Raw genomic sequence first — 15,084 nt, 5'->3', positions numbered from 1 at the left:
TTTTCCTAAAAATATTTTTAAAAAATTTTGATTTTTAAGGAAAATTGATACTTTCAACTTTTCCTCAAAAACTTTTTTTTTAAAATTTTATTTTTAAAGGAAAATTGATACTTTCAACTTTTCCTCAAAAACCCTTTTTTTTAAATTTTATTTTTAAGAAAAATTGATACTTTCAACTTTTTCTCAAAAACCCTTTTTTTTTAAATTTTATTTTTAAGAAAAATTAATACTTTCAACTTTTCCTTAAAAATATTTTTTGGAAATTTTGATTTTCAAGGAAAATTGATATTTTCAACTTTTCCCCAAAATATTATTTTTTTTATTTTTATTTAAAGAAAATAAAATAATAAAACAAAATAAAAGTGAAAATAAAAAAATAAAATAAAGAAAAGTAAAACAAAAATAAAAAATAAAATAAAGGTGAAAAGAATACTAAATAAACCTAATCTAATAAATAAAAAATAAAATAAAATAAAATAATTCAAAAAACAAAAAACCTGGATCGGCTCGGAGTACGACTCGGCTCGGCTCAGCTCAAGTAAGAGAAAACGGCTCGGAGAAGCGGCTTGGAACCTCGGCTCGACTATCGGCTCGGAGGAGGAGACACACGCCGGTCAGAAAGCGGATCGACGTTCGGGTCGGGTCGAATCTTGATAAAAAGCGCGGATCCTCTGGGTCACTTAACGTAAAAACGACGTCGTTTTGAGATGGTATATAAGGCTCTTCCCTCTGTTTTTTGGTAGAAAGCTCCTCTCCTCTCTCTCTCTTCTTCCTTTTTTTCTCTCGCTTTTCTCTAAACAGCCGAAGAACTCCGGTTAAATATTCATTGGATTCTGGAAATATTCATCGAATTCTGAAAAATTTCACCAGAATCTGGGTTTTTCGTCGGAAGTTAGCCGAAAGTTGGTCGGTTTCTGGGATCTTTCATCGGAAACTGGGCAGCTCATCGAAAACTTCAAAGTTGATCGAAATTTTCGCCAGAAAATACAACATTCGTCGAAAAATTCAATCGAAATCTGAAATTTTTCAAAAATTCCCAAAAAAAAAATCACCAAAAATCTTCAAAAAATTTCTGCTAATTCCCAGAACACTTCTAAACCTTTTCTTAGCCTTTTATACGCCCCTTTTCTCTCAATTAGTAGCTTTTGCTTACTGTTTTTCTGTGTATTCTGTTCTGTTCCAGAGGGTCCTTTTTATAGGGATTGATCAGGAGTTTTTGATCAATCTCAATTCCTCTTTGGATGAGAATTCAATCTTTGAATCCAATCTGGACTCTTCTGATTGAATCCCAATCCAATCTCCAGCCAAGTATATCAAAAAAAGAAATAAAAAAAATACGAAAAATATAAAAAATACAAAAAAAAGATAAATCAAGAAAATTAACAGATAATTAAAATTAAATAACAGATAATACATAATCTGATATACATAAATATTAACAAGAAAAAAAAAGAAAAAAAATAATAATAAAGATATCTACATATTAATAAATACATATATACCTAAAATATATATAATAATAAAAATAAAATAAAAATAAAAATAAAAATAGAAATAGAAATAAAATAAAAATGTAAAATACAATAAAAATAAAAATAAAAATAAAAATAAGAATAAAATAAAAAAAATGGACTTACCCATTTGGACCAGGCCCAATTGATTCGGGTCTAGACCAAATTGGGCGTCTACAACTGCCCCTCTTTGCACATTTTCTGTGAAACAGAAATTACGCAAAGACGTAGACACCCAATCAAGACTCAACTCGACCCTTTTACTTTTCATTTTTTTTTTGTTTTTGATCAAAGCTCCTCTAAACAGAGGCTCAACAACTTTGAAAAGTAAATGACTCCTATAATCAGAGGCTCAACGACTTTGGAAAAATAAATTGCTCCTCTAAACAGAGGCGCCACGACTTTGAAAAATAAATTACTCCTCTAAACAGAGGCACCACGACTTTGAAAAGTAAATTGCTCCTTTAAACAGAGGTACCACGACTTTGGAAAAGTAAATTGTTCCTCTAAACAGAGGCACCACGACTTTGAAAAATAAATTGCTCCTCTAAACAGAAGCACCATGACTTTGGAAAATAAATTGCTACTTGATAATCATGTCCAAAGGAGTTGAAAGTTGTGTTTGAAGGAATTGCAGGAGATTATGCCCAAAGGTCTTATAAATCAACCCTGATACCAAAAGACATCATATTTCAAGGATTAGGAACTTACCTGACAAGTTTCTTCTCAAATTTATAAAATATCTTCATATCTGTCTTCTCCATGTGGGATGTTGGAACACCCCTGCTTCTATACTTTCTTGAAAGTAGTATATGCTATGCATATGAATTTCAATGCATGCTATGCAAATGTTGGCCAATTAATTCCTATTCAATGTATGGTACTCAAGTTTCTCAAGCTTTTTTTTTTGGGCATCAAGCCTTTTGATTCTTCAGAGATCCAATTACACTGCTTTTCTAAGATCGAACCAGTGTAGCTCTTAATTGTCTCTTCCACTCATATTCTTCTTGTAAAAAATCTCTTCCCAGATTCAATGTTCTAATCAGGAGCTGAACATCTCAATTCTATCTTTTTCGCTTTTGACTTATTCAATGTAATGTAAAAATCTTTCATGTTGTTATTCATTCATCTATCATTATTTCAAATTCAAAAAGTAAGAATGCATTTGCACATTTCTTCAATGGTGGGGTATTAAGAATCTAAATATTGAGAAACAGTCATAAGAAAAAGACACAAAGAATGAAATAGAATGTCTCTTATTAGCAAAATGTTGGCAAACTTTGGCCAAGAAAAAATTACAAGGATAGGTGTGGGGACAAAGCCCAAAATGAACAATCAAATAATCATGATAACACATCTCAAAGTTTTTTTGAAAACTCAACCCTCTGATGTATTTAACAACTTGAAACTCTTTCAAATTTGCTAACCTCCATATCAACGAACTTTTAAATTCAATGCTGTATTCTCCTTATCTAAGCTGTCTTTTCAGGTTTTCAACTTAGACAAACCCCTATGACTCAAACCATCCTTTTAGGGTTTTCGCCTTGAGTCCTCCTTTTTCACTTTTTTTTTTATTTTTTCTATTTTTTTTAATGTTTTCATTTTTTCATTATTTTTTTCATTATTTTTTTCATGTTTTCATTTTTTTATTTTTTTTAAGCATAATATTTCTTCACAGCATCAGAATTTATAAGATGGGGTAAATTATTTCCATCCATCTCAGTCAGTATCAGCGCTTCACCCGAAAAAGCCCGTCTCACCACATACGGTCATTTCCAATTCGGAGTCCATTTTTCTCTACTATCGTGTTGGATTGGGATAATTTTTTTCAAGACCAACTCTTCTTCTCAAAAGCAACGGGGTCGAATTTTTTTATCATGAGCTCTCATCATTCTTCTTTGATACAGTTGACCATGGCACAGTGCAGTGAATTTCTTTTTTTCTTTGAAATTTAACTGCTCATAACGTTCTCGAATCCATTCAGCTTCTTCTAACTCTACTTCTTTTAAAACTCTCAAAGAGAAGATCTCTACTTCCACTGGTAGTACAGCTTTCATCACATAAACCAAAGAAAATGAGGTTGCCCTTGTAGAGGTACGAACTGACGTTCGATATGCATGCACTGCAAATGGCAACTTCTCATGCCAATTTTGTAAGTCTCAGTCATTTTCTTCAAAATCCTCTTTATATTCTTATTGGCTGCCTCAACTACCCCATTCATCTTCGGACGGTATGGTGCTGAGTTATGATGCTTGATCTTGTATTGAGCACATATTTCTTGCATCATCTTACTATTTAGATTATTGGCATTGTCTGAGATAATTCTCTCCGAAAGTTTATATCTACAGATGATCTCTTTCTTTATGAACTTGCAAACTACAGAGCGTGTCACACTTGCATATGATGCTGCCTCTACCCATTTTGTGAAGTAATCTATCATTACAAAAATAAATCTGTGCCCATTAGAAGCTTTTAGGGTGATTGGACCAATGACATCCATCTCTCACATTGAGAATGGCCATGGTGGTGCCATAACATGTAAAACAAATGGCGAAACATGAATCTTATCAGTATATATCTGGCATTTATGGCATTTACAAGCATAATTAATGCAATCACTCTTCATCGTCAACCAGTAATATCCTGCTCTCATGATCTACCTTGCCATCATATATCCACTAGTATGTGTCCCACATATTCCATCATGCATCTCTTTAATAATTTTTTTCACTTCAGTCTCATTTACGCACCTTAATAATACTTGATCTTTATTTTTTTTGTACAGGACATCCCCATCCATGAAGAAGCTCATAGCCAATCTTTGGATGACCCTTTTATCATTTTTTGTTGCTTGAACTGGATATTGCTGATCCTTGACATACTGTAAGATGTCATAATACCAGGGCTTTTCATCTTTTTCTCTTTCTACATTAGAACAATAAGCTGGTATATCTTTAACATCTAACTTGATGGGTTGAATGTCGATATTATCATTAATTCGAATTATCGTAGCCAGAGTAGCCAATGCGTCAGCAATCAAATTCTCTTTTCGGGGTAAGTGATTAAACTAGATATCTTCAAATTATTTCGTCAACTTTAGAATATACTTATGATACGGAATGAGTTTTGAATCTCTTGTCTCTCATTCTCCTTTCAACTGATATATGACTAGAGCTGAGTCTTCAAACACTTTCAGCACTTTCACTCTTCTATCTATAGCAGCTTGCAAGCCCATGACACATGCCTCATATTCAGCGATGTTATTTGTGCAATTGAAATTTAATCTCGCTGTTACAGGACAGTATTGTTCTTCTGGAGAAATCAAAATTACCTCAATTTCATGCCCCAAGGCATTAGCAGCTCCATCAAAATACATTCTCCAATATTTTCCTACATGCTCCCCTTCTTTCGATTGGGAAATAGTCATTAAGTCTTCGTCAGAGAATTTCAGCTTCATTGGCTCATATTTTTCAGTAGCACGATCTGCAAGAAATTTTGCTATAATGCCCCATTTTATTACTTTTTGACTCACGTATATAATATCATATTTTGAGAGTATTACTTGCCATTTAATGATTCTTTCAGACAAAGAAAGCTTCTCGAAGATATACTTAATTGGATCCAGTTTTACTATGAGCCATGTAGTATGATAGAGCATATACTGTCTGAGTCTTTTGGCAGTCCACGCTAATGCACAACACATTTTCTCTAATGAAGAATACTTGGATTCATATTCTGTGAACTTTTTACTCAGATAGTAAATAGCTCTCTCCTTTCGGCTAGCCTCGTCTTGCTGCCCAAGCACACATCCCATTAAACTTTCACATACAGTTAAGTATAAGATTAAATGTTTCCTTAGAACATGTGGCACCAATACCGGAGGGTTCGATAAATATTGCTTAATTTTATCAAACGCCTCTTGACATTTTTCATTCTATTTTCCAAGATTATCTTTACAGAGAAGCTTAAATATAGGATCACATTTGTAAGTAAGCTGAGAGATGAACCGAGAAATGTAGTTCAATCTCCCTAGAAAACCTCGAACTTCTTTTGGTGTGCTGAGAGGTGACAGATTTTGAATAGCCCGTATCTTATCGGGATCAACTTCAATTCCTCTTTTACTGACCACAAAGCCTAACAATTTCTCTGACTTTACCCCAAAGGTACACTTGGTTGGGTTTAATTTGAGCTAAAATTTTCTTAACCTCTCAAATAACTTTCTAAGGCTAGTGACATGATCTTCATCCTCACAAGACTTTGCAATCATATCATATACATGCACCTCAATCTCTTTGTGCATCATATCATGGAAGAGTGTTATCATGGCCCTTTGATATGTTGCTCCAGCATTCTTTAACCCAAAAGGCATGACTTTATAGTAGAAGGTTCCCCACATGGTCATAAAAGTAGTTTTTTTCATATCATCTGCAGCCATTTTTATTTGGTTATACCCCGAGAAACCATCCATAAAGGAGAAAATTAAATGTTTAGCCGTGTTATCTACCAGTGTGTCAATATGAGGTAAAGGAAAGTTATCTTTTGAGCTAGCTTTATTCAAGTCCCGATAGTCTATACACATTCGTACTTTTCCATCTTTCTTAAGAACTGGGACTATATTGGCTACCCATTCTGGATACTTAACCACTTGCAGAAAATCTGCATCAAATTGTTTCTTCACCTTTTCTTTAATCTTTAGTAGCATTTGAGGCTTCATCCGTCTTAGTTTCTGTTGAACTGGCTTACATTCTGGCTTTAAAGGCAATTTGTGTTCCACTATCTCTGTACTTAACGCTAGCATATCCTGGTAAGACCAAACAAATATATCTATAAATTCTTGAAAAAAGTCTGCCAATCGTTGCCTATCTCTTAATGAAAGTGAAGTGCCCATTCTGACCTCTTTCTTATTCTCTTCATCTCTCAAATTCACTAAGTCCACTACCTCTTGATGAGGCTCAATTGGCTTATTTTCTTGTTCAATCATCCTCATTAGGTCCGGAGGCATAACATATTCTTCAAAATTTTCTTCATTGTCAAGTTCATCAGTGTTAATTGAATTCTCAAAGCTAACTTCTTGATTGTTATCATGATTATCTTCATGTTCATTTAAAGACCTGCAATTGAATGAAATGAGATATGTTGACAAAATGTGCTTGAAAAGATGGAAATAATGAAGACACAAGAAGAAGTGAATGAAAATGCATCATTCCTAATTTTTATTAAAAATAATAAATGATGAATGGCCCAAACAAAAAGATCATCCCAATACCTTGGGCAATAGCTATTGAGATGTTACAATTACATTGCATCAAAATCAAAAGTCGAAGGCATCTCGATGGCACTCCAATTATTAAGCTCAAAATCTGATGGACAAAGGTGAACCCACTCCTCTTGATTAATCCCCACTTCATTTTCAACAACATTAATAGCTAACTGGGTAAAAGCGTCTTCCACACTTTTTCTTGCATCTGGGTACATGAATCCTTCAGGTCTGAAGGTTTCATACAAGTGTGGAATAAACATCAGTCTTACTGTTCTCCTTGATGGCCTTCTTTTGACTTCCCACTTTGCCATCTCATAGCCTAGGCCTACCCTGTCGCTATTGTCTATTATTGTCGGAGGTTTTTTAATTTCTTACAAATTTTTGCCTAGCCCAAGTCCTGGATACCAGCCCTTATTAATGACTTGGCTTACCACTATCTTTGAAAAAAGTTGATTTTGAAATCCTTGTTTTACAGAATTGATCAATTCAAAAGATCGATAGGAGCATTCCAATATTTTTTCGGTAGCCTCTACGTATGGAATGTTCAATGGTTGGGTCACTAACATGTCTTTTTCCCCAACTACCACTACTAATTGACCTTTCACATTGAACTTGATCTTTTGATGCAAAGTAGAGGACACAGCTCTTGCCATATGAATCCATGGTCTTTCTAACAGACAACTATAGAATGGAGAGATATCCATCACTTGAAATTTTATATTGAAGGTGCATGGCCCAATTTGTAAGGGCATCTTAATATCCCCCAGGACTTTTTTTCTGGTCTCATCAAAGGCTCTCACAATCATCTGACTGTCCTTCATGTGAGAGTAATTAATGGGTAGCCTTACCAAAGTTGACATAGGCATGACATTGATAACAAAGTCATTATCGATAAGGACTTTGGCTATAATACGGCTCTTACATTTGACTGTGATATGCAGAGCCTTGGCATTTCTTTTTCCTTTCAAAAGAATCTCATCATCGTTGAATGAAATGTGATTTGGCATGACTAGGTTTCCAGCCAGGTGGTTCACATATTCAACAGATACGTTATGTGTCACGTATGTCTGATTTAACACTTTCAGCAGAGTTCAACATCAATGATAATAATGAGATTCGAGCTGGCATTTTATGTAACTGTTCCACAACAGAATACTTACTATGTTTTACCAGTTTCAAAAATTCATAAACCTCTCTTTCTGATACTGGCTTCGACTGATCTTTTTCAGGTTCTATCTCTGGATTATTCCATCTTTTTCCTTCTTTGGCTTTTTTCCTTCTAGCCTTTTCTAACATTTCTGGAGTGTAACATCTCCCATTTCGAGTAATGCCTCCTACACCAGTTTTATTGGAAGCATCGGCTTTGGAGACCTCTTCTTTCTGCCCCTAAACTACAGTGTCACAGCCATATCTTCAGGGTACAACTTTATCATCTTTGTATGGAAAAGAAGTCAAGACTTTAAAAGTTACCAGTTTGGAGAAGAGTTTATCTATGACTGACTTTGGTTTGTTCCCACATTGAATTGTCACTGGTTTTGGAAACAACTTTACAGGCCTATCAGTCATGTACATTTCAACATTCTTCAAGTCTTTTCTTTCTTTATAAATCTCCATTTGATATGAATCCAAGAGTTTTTGTACCTCTTGGTGAAACTGCTCACAGGTCTCAATGGCATGGCCCATTGCCCCACTATGATACTTACAATTGGTGCCAGCTATATATGCTCCATGATAGCTATGTGGACTTACCAGTTGTATCATGTCTGCTCTTTGTAAAATATCGAACAGTTGGCCGAGAGGTGTCTTAATATCTACCACTTTCTTCTTCACATGGCGCTCCTGTTCTTCACCTATAGCATTCACATTATGATTCGACAAAGGATTGCCACTAACATTCGACGCAGTCATCCCTCTAGTATTAAAGCAAATCATCCCATCCTTGATCAATCGTTACACTTTGTATTTCAGGGTAGTGTAATTTTTGGTAGAGTGACCAGCAATCCCATAATGGTAGTCACAGTGGGCGGTGGGATCATACCACTTGAGATAAGGTGGCTTGAGGGGTTTCAATTTACTTAGAGCAATCAAATGATTGTTGTAGAGCTCCTTATATAATTTTGAATAGATCATTGGAATTGGATCAAAAACAAGTTTCTCACGAGTGGTTCGTTGCTCCCGCGAGCCACCAATAGGGTTAGTTGGGCGATTTTGGGGTCTTGGGGTAGGTTGAATGTTAGGACTCTACATGGTATTTTGGGGTCTATGAGGGGTTTGATATGTTTGGGGATATGACGGTTGTGTAAATGGTTGGTATGGGTGAAAAGAAGTGTTATTTACATCGAGGTGATATGGCAGATATTCTGGTGGTAGGTAGGGTGAATAACCTCTAAGTTGCTGTTTATCAAAGCTCACAGCCTTAGCTTCAATTTTTTTTTTCTTCGGGACTCTTTTGCTAGATGCTTCATTTCCTTCTAGCTTGCCATTCTTGATGGCACTCTCAATGATTTCTCCCGAGATTACCATATCAGTAAAATTTTTTGTTGCATTTCCTATCATCTTTTAGTAATAGGGAGGTTTTAAAGTGCTAACAAATAGCACTGTAGTTTCTTTTTCGATCAAAAAAGGTTGTACCTGAGAAGCAACATCCCTCCATCTCTGGGCATACTCTTTAAAAGACTCATTTGCCTTTTTCTTCAGATTCTGTAAAGATAAACGATCAGGGGCTAAATCGATGATATGTCGATATTGACTGATAAAGTCATGTGCCATATCGCTCCAAGAGCGAATGTGAGTTCTGTCCAGCTGAACATACCATCTGATCGCAGAGCCAGTAAGATTGTCCTAGAAAACATGCATCAAAAGTTTTTCATCATGCGCATGAGCTGCCATCTTCCTGTAATACATGGTGATGTGGGTTTTGAGGCATTTTGTATTGTCATATTTTTTAAATTTTGGTACTTTAAACTTATAGGGAATAACCACATCAGGAACTAGGCAAAGCCCAACAGCATCAACTGACCCATAAAAGCTAAATCTTCCACAACCCGTAGCCTTTGCTCTAGCATGCTAATCTTGGAGCTTTCCTGAACTTTCACTTTTATCTTTTCTTTCTCCTTCTCCTTTAAATCATCTAAATCAAAAATTGGTTCTGCTGTCTTTTCAGTGAAGACAAGATTTACATAGCTATTATACTGCCCTGGGTTAGAAGCTGATGGCATTCCAGGATATGTTAGATATACGAAGTGTTGTGGCGGGACCTCTTGAGCAAACTGGGCTTGAGGTGGGCCAAAACTTGGAGGGTACAATAGGTCGACCACTTCTTGTAATGGGGGAACTTGCTGGCTTATATTTTCTTCAACTATTTTTCCTTTATTCATGTTATTAAGAGCCTCCAAAATCTTGTTTAGTTCACTTTCAATCTTTTTTTGCGCTTTTTCTATCTTTTCAAATCTATGGGAATTTTTCTGCTCCATTTGCCTTGCTCTAGATCTTGTGTTGTATCGATGGGTAGGGTTTTCGTTAGATGAAGCTATCTTGGAACTTTGAGTATCATATCTTAGAATTAGTAAATTTGCATGATCATCACATGGTTACTTTGTTAAGTATAATGAATGAGAATATAATGAATGAAAAATGCATGTATGTAAAGAACATTTACCTTAAAATGGTATTCAACTAAAAAATTTCATTTATTCCAAAAAACTTTGATCTACATTGAGTTTATCATCCCAGAATTATAGCCATAAAATTGTTTGATCTGTTCATACTGGGCCTTGGCTTCTTCTATGAAGTTCAACAGACGCTGTCCATGTTCTCCTACTGGGGTCACCATTTATCTCACTGCCTCTGCCTCTTCCACCATCTCTCTTACCTTACATACCCCTTTATGGATTTGGGTTGTTAAGTGCTCAATGTATTTCTACCTTCTTAAGTTCTCTCTTTTACCACACCAGACTTGGTATGATAATTCTCTATGTTCTTTAACCAATGCAACGATGTGGTCTCCTTGTTCATCTAACTTTTGACTTAGCCTGCTCAAATAACTGTTTAGCATGTTAATTTCTGCCTGTGCTTCAGTGCTTTCTTCTTCCAATTCGACGTACTCTTGCTTCAATCTTGTATTTTTCTCAGTCAGCTCGACAATAGTTATCTCTTTGGCTCTTTCTCTCACACATAGCCTCTTATGCTCCTAGTGTAACTTTGCTAGATCTTCAATAGCTGTATCACGTTCTCTAACAATCTTGTGAACTTTAATTTTATAACTTTCGGCTTTACTTTTCCACTGGGCTTTTTCTTCTTGAAGTTCCTGAATTTCTTTCTTTAACTTGATCTTCTCAAACTCAAATTCTTTTGTTGCCAGCTCTAACTCTGATGGTGTCTCTTCAAGTTTTTCTTCTGTTGGTGGTTGAGAGATTTCATAAGTGAATACCATTTCTTGTCTTCTCTTTGTTCTCCAAACCAAGTAACCTAGGGTGACCTTTTCAGTGAATGGTCCAGGACTCACTCTTTAGGGATTTTTCCATGCTTTAATCATCTCATTCATCCTTTAAAATGCTTTAGGCTCACTGTAAGAGAAATCTAACTGATGAAGCCCATAAGTCATAGGAATAAATTATTCTCCCCCCAATTGCCTTCTCATTAGGAGTGGTGCATAATTCGTCACTCCCCATAAACCCAAAAGTGAAACCACTATACTATCCCCACATTGGTATAACATAGGCTCACAATTCATCCATGGGGCCAACCATCTCACCCTAGCGCTTTCCAACTTTTGTAAGAAAGTTATCCATTCTTGTTTAGACTTCTGCTTTGACCACCCACTTTCACAGAATTCTTTGATTGAAAAATGATTACGGATATAAAGCTTCGAGAAAGCACCATTTCCTTGTTTAAAATGGCTTTTCATCCATAAGTACAATAACTGTATGCATCCTATGAAGCGCCCTCCATTTCGACGATAATAACTCAAAGATCTGATAGTCTCTGCTAATATTACTGTTGAAAGATTATAGCCATTGATCACACTTTCAAAGAAATTAACCACCGCTATCTCAATATGTCCCAAAACTTTTGGAAAAATCACTAGTCCGTATATAGCCAAGGCAAATATGTCTAACCCCCGTTCTTCATTGGCATGTTGCATCAGAAACTCATGAAAGAACTTCCAAAGTAGGCAAACCTGTTCTTGTTTCTTCTTCGTATGAAAATCCATAACTTTCTTGTCTATCCCCATGAGTTGAGCCAGACTTTTACGAAATCTTGACTTATGCTTTTTGGCATATATCTTGTCAGGAGTCTTGAGATGCAAACCCAACAAGACCGAATATTTTTCAATAGTGAGAGTCATATCAGCTTCATTAAAGATGAAACACTTGTATGTAGGATCCCAGAATTATGTTACAGCTCTAATTAGTTGATCATCAACAACCACTGCTAAAAGGTATGCTATATGCCCGTGTTTCTGACAAAATTGCTCTTGTCTTGACGGACTCATTTTCTTCCAGATATCAACCAAATCCTCTAAATTGTTCTGTTTGAGGAGGATAGATGTTTCTTGAGACAGAGTAGAATCATACCCAATTGGCAAGCAATCTTTCATCTTCAGTTGAGTCTTTTCTGACTGGGTCCTTACTTTATTGGGTATCCCACAGGGTGCTAATACTAATGAAGAACAAACTAAGCGTTCATTGGCATCCATGAAAAAAATTTGTTGAAAATCATTTTTCAAGCAAATGTTCTTTATGCAACTTTATGATATGCGTATGAACCAATGCAAAAGAATAAGAAAACAATTAGTATACCCAGAAAAAGAATAAATAACTAAGTAAATTTAAACATCACACAAAGTAAAATGAATGAATCCTATGCTTTTGATCAATTCTAAAAAAGAAGAGTGATGGCTCTATCTATAGGTTAGGTGCTCTTAAAGTTCACTATATGCGGTTTTAGGGTCAAAGTCTAAAGGTCCTCAAATTGTTCCTTACATCCTTGTCCATCACAAACTAGTAAGGCACCCTAATCCTCACCCATTACAAGCTACAAGCGGAAAAGGTTCAATTTGAGTGGGAGTATTTCGCTAGCCACTGCGGAGGCATTAGACCTCACGAAAGCAATAGGTACTTTACTCCCTCCTAGAAGGACGGAGCTCGGGTGTAGAGATCATGTTATGCATATGCATATGAATGACATAATTAACAAAGCAAATAAACATGAATGAATAATAACACATATATACAAAAAGGTTCAATTTTATTAGGCTTTTGGATAACACAGATTATTTACGGGCCTGACTCTCAAAATCTCCAGTGGAGTCACCAAGCTGTCATAACGTCTAGATCTGGGGATTTATCGCTAGACATTGACTTTTAAGAGTCGCCATCAATCTTTTTATCTAAGTGCGATTGGCCACTTAAGAAATCTGTCCTTTTAAGGAACACTTAACTTTAAGCGTCCCTAAAAGAATAGGTTCAGGTCTACTAACCAGAACAGGGTTCGGGAGTTCGGTTACGTGTGAGGAAGGTTATAACACCCTCACAACGCCCATCAAAAGATGGTACTAGCTAAAATTTATGTTATCCAATGAGCCTTAAAATTTTACCAAGTAATTAATTATTGAAAATTATTCTTAATTGACTCTAATACTTTTAGCAAAAAATTGAGAAAATTCCCTCACCTCAAAAGTATGCAAGACAAACTACTGTTTCACTTGCAGAGGCTCCGTCGTCGGATTATTTAAAGAAAAATCAAAATCAAAATAAAAAGGAAGGAAAGAATAATTATTTTTGTGCAGGGAAAATTGATACTTTCAACTTTTCCCTAAAAATATTTTTTGGAAACTTTGATTTTCGAGAAAAATTGATACTTTCAACTTTTTCCCAAAAATATTTTTTTTTTAAACTTTGATTTTTAAGGAAAATTGATACTTTCAACTTTTCCTCAAAAACCCTTTTTTTAAAATTTTATTTTTAAGAAAAATTGATACTTTCAACTTTTCCTCAAAAACCTTTTTTTTTAAATTTTATTTTTAAGAAAAATTGATACTTTCAACTTTTTCTCAAAAACTCTTTTTTTAAAATTTTATTTTTAAGGAAAATTGATACTTTCAACTTTTCCTCGAAAACCCTTTTTTTTAAATTTTATTTTTAAGAAAAATTGATACTTTCAACTTTTCCCTAAAAATATTTTTTGAAAATTTTGATTTTTAAGGAAAATTGATAATTTCAACTTTTCCTCAAAAACTCTTTTTTTTAAATTTTATTTTTAAGGAAAATTGATACTTTCAACTTTTCCTTAAAAATATTTTTTGAAAATTTTGATTTTCAAGAAAAATTGATATTTTCAATTTTTCCCCAAAAATATTGTTTTTTTTTTATTTAAAGAAAATAAAATAATAAAACAAAATAAAAGTGAAAATAAAAAAATAAAATAAAGAAAAGTAAAACAAAAATAGAAAATAAAATAAAGGTGAAAAGAATACTAAATAAACCTAATCTAATAAATAAGAAATCAAAAAAAAAAAACTTGGAGCGACTCGGAGTACGACTTGGCTCGGCTCGGCTCGGCTCGGCTCAAGGAAGAGAAAATGGCTCAGAGAAGCGGCTTGAAACCTTGGCTATCGACTCGGAGGAGGAGACACGCGCGGGTCAGGAAGCGGGTCGACGCTCGGATCGGGTCGGATATCGGTAAAACGCGCGGATCCTCTAGGTCACTTAACGCAAAAACGACGTCGTTTTGGGAGGGTATATAAGGCTCTTCCCTCTATTTTTTGGCAGAAAGCTCCTTTCCTCTCTCTCTCTTCTTCTTTTTTTCCTCTCGCTTCTCTCTAAACAGTCGAAGAACTCCGATTGAATATTCACCGGATTCTGAAAAATTTCATCAGAATCTGGGTTTTTCGTCGGAAGTTAGCCGAAAGTTCTCCGAAAGTTGGTCAGTTTCTGGGATCCTTCACCGAAAACTGGGCAGCTCGTCGAAAACTTCAAAGTTGGCCAAAATTTTCGTCAGAAAATGCAACTTTCGCTAGAAAATTCAACCGAAATCTGAAATTTTCCAAAAATTTCTAGAAAAAAAATCACCAAAAATCTTCAAAAAATTTTTGCTAATTCCCAGAACACCTCTAAACCTTTTCTTAGCCTTCTATACGCCTCTTTTCTCTCAATCAATAGCTTTTGCTTACTGTTTTTCTATGTATCCTGTTCTGTTCTAGAGGATCCCTTTTATAGGGATTGATAAGGAGTTTCTGATCAATCCCAATTCTTCTTTGAACGGGGATTTAATTTTTGAATCCAATCTGGACTCTTCTGATTGAATCCCAAT

Source organism: Durio zibethinus, chromosome 11, assembly GCF_047325235.1.
Source record: "Durio zibethinus cultivar Kanyao isolate XHJ-2024 chromosome 11, ASM4732523v1, whole genome shotgun sequence".
Taxonomy (NCBI): Eukaryota; Viridiplantae; Streptophyta; class Magnoliopsida; order Malvales; family Malvaceae; genus Durio; species Durio zibethinus.
The sequence above is the reverse complement of the archived record's forward strand: the minus strand, read 5'-3'. Positions refer to the sequence as shown.